Source organism: Megalops cyprinoides, chromosome 15, assembly GCF_013368585.1.
Source record: "Megalops cyprinoides isolate fMegCyp1 chromosome 15, fMegCyp1.pri, whole genome shotgun sequence".
Lineage (NCBI taxonomy): Eukaryota > Metazoa > Chordata > Actinopteri > Elopiformes > Megalopidae > Megalops > Megalops cyprinoides.
The window spans coordinates 26,446,609-26,453,509 of record NC_050597.1 but is presented as its reverse complement, the minus strand read 5'-3'; positions in this window follow the sequence as shown (position 1 = coordinate 26,453,509).

Genomic DNA, 6,901 nt, shown 5'->3' with positions numbered 1-6,901 from the left:
TGTCAAGATTTCGCTTACTAATAAGAAACTGTAGGATTTCTTGATGCAATAACTATTAAAACGATTACATTAAAAAATCCTTAACTGTAAAAATATAAAAGGCATGTGTACATGAGACAAATGTTAAATTTCAGATCATAGATGGGACTTGTAAATTTGAAAGTAAAAAAAAAAAATTAATAAAAACCGGGTAGAAGATGTAGAATCACTCAGTAAAACAAATAGAGAACACAAGCAAAACGCAACAAGGCAACACATCCCTTTCTGAAAATCAATTTGTCTTTTTTTATCCAAACTGTAACAGGTTGTTTTGTGTGATTAAACACAATGTACACACTGTATGCAATTTTACAGTTAGAATTATTCCTAATTTTAATCACTGATTCAGAGATCTTACAGTGAGTACCAAAATGTTCAGAGTGTATTTTGTTACAAAAGAAGGGGTGTGTTATAGCATTAAAGGGGTTCAGGAAATGCACAGGAGTTATGAAATTCTGTACAAATACTAGTATGCTTTATATTCCATTCTGTGTCCCTGAAGGCAGAGGGACTTCTTCATAGTGAAAGGAACAGAGTTGACACATTAAACTTGTAAGATGCTTCATTCATTGGCTGTGAGGAAGTGCACCCAATATTTAGATGTGTGTGGAAGCTCCACATTGTAACAATTTCAAAAAAGATTTTTAAGCATTTATACTTCTGCAGTTACAACTACTACAGCACATACTACCACCACTATTCTTATGAAATTGTTTGTGTGTGTGTGTGTGTGTGTGGCTGTTTGGCCTAATCTATCAATTGCAAATGTGTGTATTTTTGCATTTAATTTTTTTCGGTGTAAGTAAACACCTTTCTTCCGAAGTAAACATGATCACCATCACCGAACGCTGGGTGCGTCTCTCAGTAGCCTCCCTTACATTCCGAAGTCTGTAGCTGTCAGCACCCCCTGCTCCACTTCAGCTTCCTACACGGATTTCATTCTCAAAGCTCCTGCTTATGAGAATATCCTACAGCGTCCATCTGGTTAGGAGGTCTTCGCACCCGTGTGCTTCCCTGTTATGAGCCTGCACCCTCCTCTTCTTCACATTAAATGTGTGTAAAGAGGAAATTATTGCAGCCTGCTGAAGTGACTCCAAATGGATTCCTTCTGTTAAGATTGTGGACATTGTTATAAGGCTACATCTGCGTCTGGTGTAACAAAGAGAATAGCTCAAGTGTACACTTCTTACCGCAACAACACAAATGTGTTTGTTTGCGACCTTGGTACAGAACACCCCAGAGGGTACTTAAAGTAAATAATTTGTCATTGGATATTGGGTTGACCCTTGTATTACAGTTACATAAAATAATACTCAAATGCGTGTCACCTTCAGGCTAATCCATTCAAGCACAGTATATTATAAAACACTCAGTAATGGGATGAAATTAAGTAGAATTAAGAATATTGCACCAATACCCTTCACCTCATCAGTTTTGTATTGCTGCTTCAGTTTGTCCCTGACTGATTCTAGGACATGTATTTCACATTCAAGTCTTGGTCAAAGCAGTTTGAGAGGCAAATTCAGTTGTTTTATGAGTTTTACAATCTGAAAAATTAAATGAAAATATGTCAAAGAGCGCTGGGAGAGCAGAAGAAAAGCACAACCAAGACAAACAAGACAGACAGATGCAGGCAAAAAGATGGCCATGGAGTTCAAGCAGTTTCCACTTATCCTTGTCAAGGAGGACATTGGAATCTGACTAGTGGTGCAACAGCACCACCTAGTGGTTGTGTCTTTACTATGGCAGTATCAACAGTTTATAACGGAAACAAGTGGCTTAGCCATGCCTAAATGGTCATTTACATCAGGTCATGATTTCTTTCTCTGTGTCCTTCTAATCTGCATCAGAGATATTTGTAGGTAATGCAAAGCCAAGAGTCTGAGAACTGAGACAAAGTGACAAAGCTAAAAAGGGGGAGCGGGGAGCTCAGAGCATTAATATGCTGCATTTTCACCCTGTCATTTCCCCTACAATAGTTATTTTTATTATTATTGCTCTGAATGTTGTAACGGGACAAAAAAATTCTCAGATTGCTCAAATGTTTTGTATACTATGCATGTTTTCAGAGTAGTTGCGGCACAAGGAGCACTGAAACTTGTAGCTAGAAAACAATCCCAAAGATCGAGTATGGTGACCTTTTAATAGTGGGGCAGTATTGTGACTCACTGTCTTCCAGTTCATGGCCTGTCATTGACAAGCTGTGATTGGCTATAACATCTTTCCAGGTTAGTGATGACTGGCTGTGAACATGTGTAAGGAATGTGCTAAAGAGTGTGCTAAGTCTAATCTCTGGTGTACTTACGGCAAAGAGGCTTTTTTTCCTGTGTGTATATTTCTTCATTTTCACCAGGTTTGGCAGTCAAACGGTAAACTCGACTCATCGGCCATGCCCAATCAGTTCCGAAATGAACAAGATGACACAGCGATTACAAAACATTCACTCACTCGCATCTACGTCACTCACATCCTGGCATATTACATTATATATGAGCATGTATATCATTGCACTCTATTTTTCAAACACATTCATGAATGCAGTTATATATTTATTAATGTGCATTATACACATATAACAGTGTACACAAATATACAAACCCTTGCCCATTTGACAGAGACATATGAGCCATACATATACAGTATATATGCATACACATAAATATTTTCTTAGGTCAATAAATATTTAACATTTGTATATTACTGCCATTTTGGTATATTGCAATTCTCAGTACATTACAATATATTCCATTTCTGTACGGGATACTATAACTATGTTCCCATCCTGCAGGGCGTTCTAACCATCACTTCCTCAGTACTACAACAGACCGCCGACTGCAGACACTTTCATTATGAACAGTCAGTGACTAAAGGTGTTTCTCACCTTACTGGGATCCATACTACAATCAAGTCAGTCAGCTGGTGCGGAGCGATGAACTTCACACCACCCAGGGATCTCTAGAGGGATGCCAAAGTGAGGTGAGTTCTCAGAGCCAAATGTCTCAAAGGACAGGACAGCTCAAAATAAAGGCAAACAAAATACAGGCTGTAGGTTTATATTGGTGAGGAAATTAACTGTGTGAGTTGTACATAAGAATATGTCATATTTTACAGAGTAACCTGATTAATTCATTAGACAGAAAACTGTCAACTAAATGATGCAACACACTCAACAGAAACACACTGTGTGTGGCAACTGTGCAAACCCCAGTGCTGGCGTAGTTCATGAGAGTTCAGTCTGTATTGAAATGAACCTCTTTGTGTCTATATTCAGCAGTTCCCCCATCCAACACTGGGTGGCAGTAAGCAAGAAGTTGGAGATTTCTTATGGACAAAGTGCCTCTGCCCCTACCCACTCTTGGTAAACAACACTGTATCCACCAGATGGCACACATTGACGGTTTTGCACACCCATCTATTTAAGAGTTTCTAGAACTCATATTTAAAATCATAAATTTTTCTGCTTCCACTCAGAAATAGTTTCTTAACTACCTCTGGCAACCCCACAGCCACATACAAAGCACCCACATAAAAATGTCATCTATTGAGAAATATATTTTACAGAATATATTTTTAGCTCAGTCACTATATTTAAAATATGTAAATTACTACCATTTTAGTATTTAAATTTTTCATTAACATATTCTAATTGAATTTGCAATCTACTCCTGGGCTGAACAACATGTTTCTCAATTTAGTCCAATATATCTAATTTCCATACAGACAAGCTCAAAGAGGTTTCAGTCTGTAGAATGTCATCTGTTTCTGTTCACAATGTATAGAGGAAGCTCAATTACCATAGCAGCAGTAACTATTTAGCTGTGGGTGAGAACATGCTGAAACTGAACTTCTGCTTCTTCCCATGAGAGCTTTGTGAACTCAAAGACAGAATAGTGCTACCGGTCAAAAGACAATGGGGACACAGAACAGGGGAAAGGTTTGTAAATATTACACACAGAAATCAGTTTGAGAGTAGCTAATATGGATTCTAATGAAAGAATAAGGCTGACCTCTTGTGGTTCTTAAATGTTTAATATTTCCTTAAGCAGTCTTAAATATTACTATATTTTCTGTTGCTGGTCCACTTCAAAAGACATAGCAACACAAGACACAATGTTTGTAGTGTATGCTTTACTACAGGTGGAAAGCATTGTAACAAAAAGTACTCCATGAATGAATATATGTTCAATGACTTTGTAACTACTCTCCTGTTCACTGGACAATTATGCCACCCTTTCCTCTTTTTGTTTTTTAACTCTTCATTCAACCCTGACCCGCATCCAGCCAGCAGCCATTTGTCACACTACAAGTTACACATCTCACTACAGTACAGCGGCCATACTCTACTGATGTCATCTGATCAACTCGCAGGTGCCTGGCGAATTGCAGGGTGTCACAGAAGTCCTGGCAGACCTACCGACCGATATCCCCAATTTGTTCTGCTGTTGTGGGACTGCCAAACAGTCTGCACTCAGGGTGAGTGCTTTGCCAACGGAGGCACTTGGCACCCATTACAATACTCCTCCGTCACATATTACAAAGGAAGACCCCTTAACATCTACGCAGATTCATCCTTCAAAACTGTGACAATCCATTGGGTATTTACACAGACCTGAAGCTTAATAACACATTTGGTATCTCTAAAACATACCCATCACTTCAGACAGCATACCTGCCTGACCAATGAGGTACATGCTAATACACCACGTTTCATACACCTATTTGATCTAAGCTTGGTCATATACATATATATAGGATTTTTTCTTGCCAGTCCGGTGTCCGGAAATAATTTATTTTACCGGACAAATCTGAAACTTACCGGTCACATTTCAATAACAGTCTATGTTACAGATGCAAATATAATGTACACCTAAGTTGACGAAAGAATGACAACGACCTCAAATCAGTTTGACTATTTAACAGTGGCATCATTAGGTCCGATCATTCAGGGCTATAGACCCGAATATTTTAAGCCTAGCCCCGAATATTTTCGCCCTGAAAAAGGAGGTGTTTATAGCAAAACAACAGACTGTGTAACAGAGCGGAACTTGACTTGCAGCGTCCTAAGGTGTGATAATATTTATGTATTATAAGGGTAGATATAACCTCTCAACCTACCGATGCCCATCTCCCTTCAACAAAAAAAAGACAAGCCCTAGGCAAACTTGACTTAGCCCCTGATCTTTTCAATAGCTAGAAACGCCCCTAATCGCACTATTTAATGAACAGTAACGATTGAGCAAAATCTCAACATTAGCCGCTAAAATGTACGCTATTACGAAACATCTGTAACCTGTAACATCTGTAGCCTGTTTAAAACAAGACTAGGCCTACATGGCATCAAATGTAGCCTATAAACTACAAGGTAACATTTTATCTTCTCCTTTTTTTATTGTGGCAATGTCCAATCTGCAGAGAGAAGCCCCTCTAGCAAGTATCGCGCAATATCCCTTTTGAGGGAAAAAAAAAAGTACTGTAGGCTGTACCGGACATTTTGATCGGCAAGTTTTTAATTTATCGTTTTTTTAAAACAAATTTACAAACTGAGCATTGCTGCACTGGCATATGGGTTGGTTTTTTTGACATGGTTTCCACTTCATGCCCCTCTCAAGCGCTTGTGAGTATAAGACGTCCCTACCTCCAACCACTATGCTGAAAACCAATCATTCTATCTAATGCTCCCACATGGCTGCAGAGAAAAAAAGCATTTTACCATGTGACGCACGTACCTCTCAATCTAGATTATGTGCTTGTTTGTGCGTGTGTCTGTCTGTCTGTCTGGGTGGGGCTTGTGTTGTACATTTCATGTTGTTTATAATTCATCTGCATACTTCTGTTCTGGCATAACACAATCTTTTAAGCACAAATGTTTTCAGTGTACAAAAATAAACACGTTAATTCCATGTACAAATATAATTAGCATAAGTCAGTACATACACACTAGCAGAAATCTGCATGCCATTCAAAATATTGACATCTACAAAAACATGCCAAGTTATTCACACATGCAAATCAGATATTTTCCACTGGTGATAATATACAACCTTTTAAAAATACCCCTTCCATTTGAAGAAAAAGTGGGGTCTCACGTGAAACTCTCAAATGCCAAACACTGGCACCGGAGAGAATGTGTCATTAAGCTTAGCTACACTGATGCAAACCATTCATATACCCGTGCAAGTGTTACTCAACACGTGTTTGATATATCACACCACTCTTCCCCATCCTGTCTCCGTATCGATCACGTATTTTGTGTAATCTTTGAAATAAATGCAGGCTTTTGTTTTTTACCAGCTAACTTTTTCAAGTGTTGTTGTTGCGTACAGTAGCCTACTGATTGTAATAACAATCGTTTCATGCATTCTTGTTGTATGAACTGTCTAGTCTACCACTGCAATTCTAATATGGGTCATTTGCTACGTTTTCCACGTCAAGCAACAGCAGCCCAGGCACATCATGCCAGATCTTTGTTGTAGCCTACGGTTTGCTCGTTGGCATACTATCAGGTGAATATATAATGCCCATCTCTATGCCGTCGCATCCGTTTTAGTGTTAAATTTACGCTACAACACTGGAGTTTAAAAGTTGGAGTTTGTGATCACTCACTAACTACCACTGACCTGCTGTATACAGTTATATTTGTATGTCTGTTCTATTCCTTTGTTTCGTGACCAAATTAGCATTGAAATCTGTCAAAATGAGAAAACACAGAGCAAAATCACATGAAAGAACTGAAGAAACATCTTGAAGCGTTCGTTTAAGATCGTGCCTGCTTTAGTCTGTGTGTGGTAATGTGGTCTAAGGTTTAGTTGTACATTGGCGTGATACTGATAGTGAATAATCTCATTTCTAGTGTGTATGAACG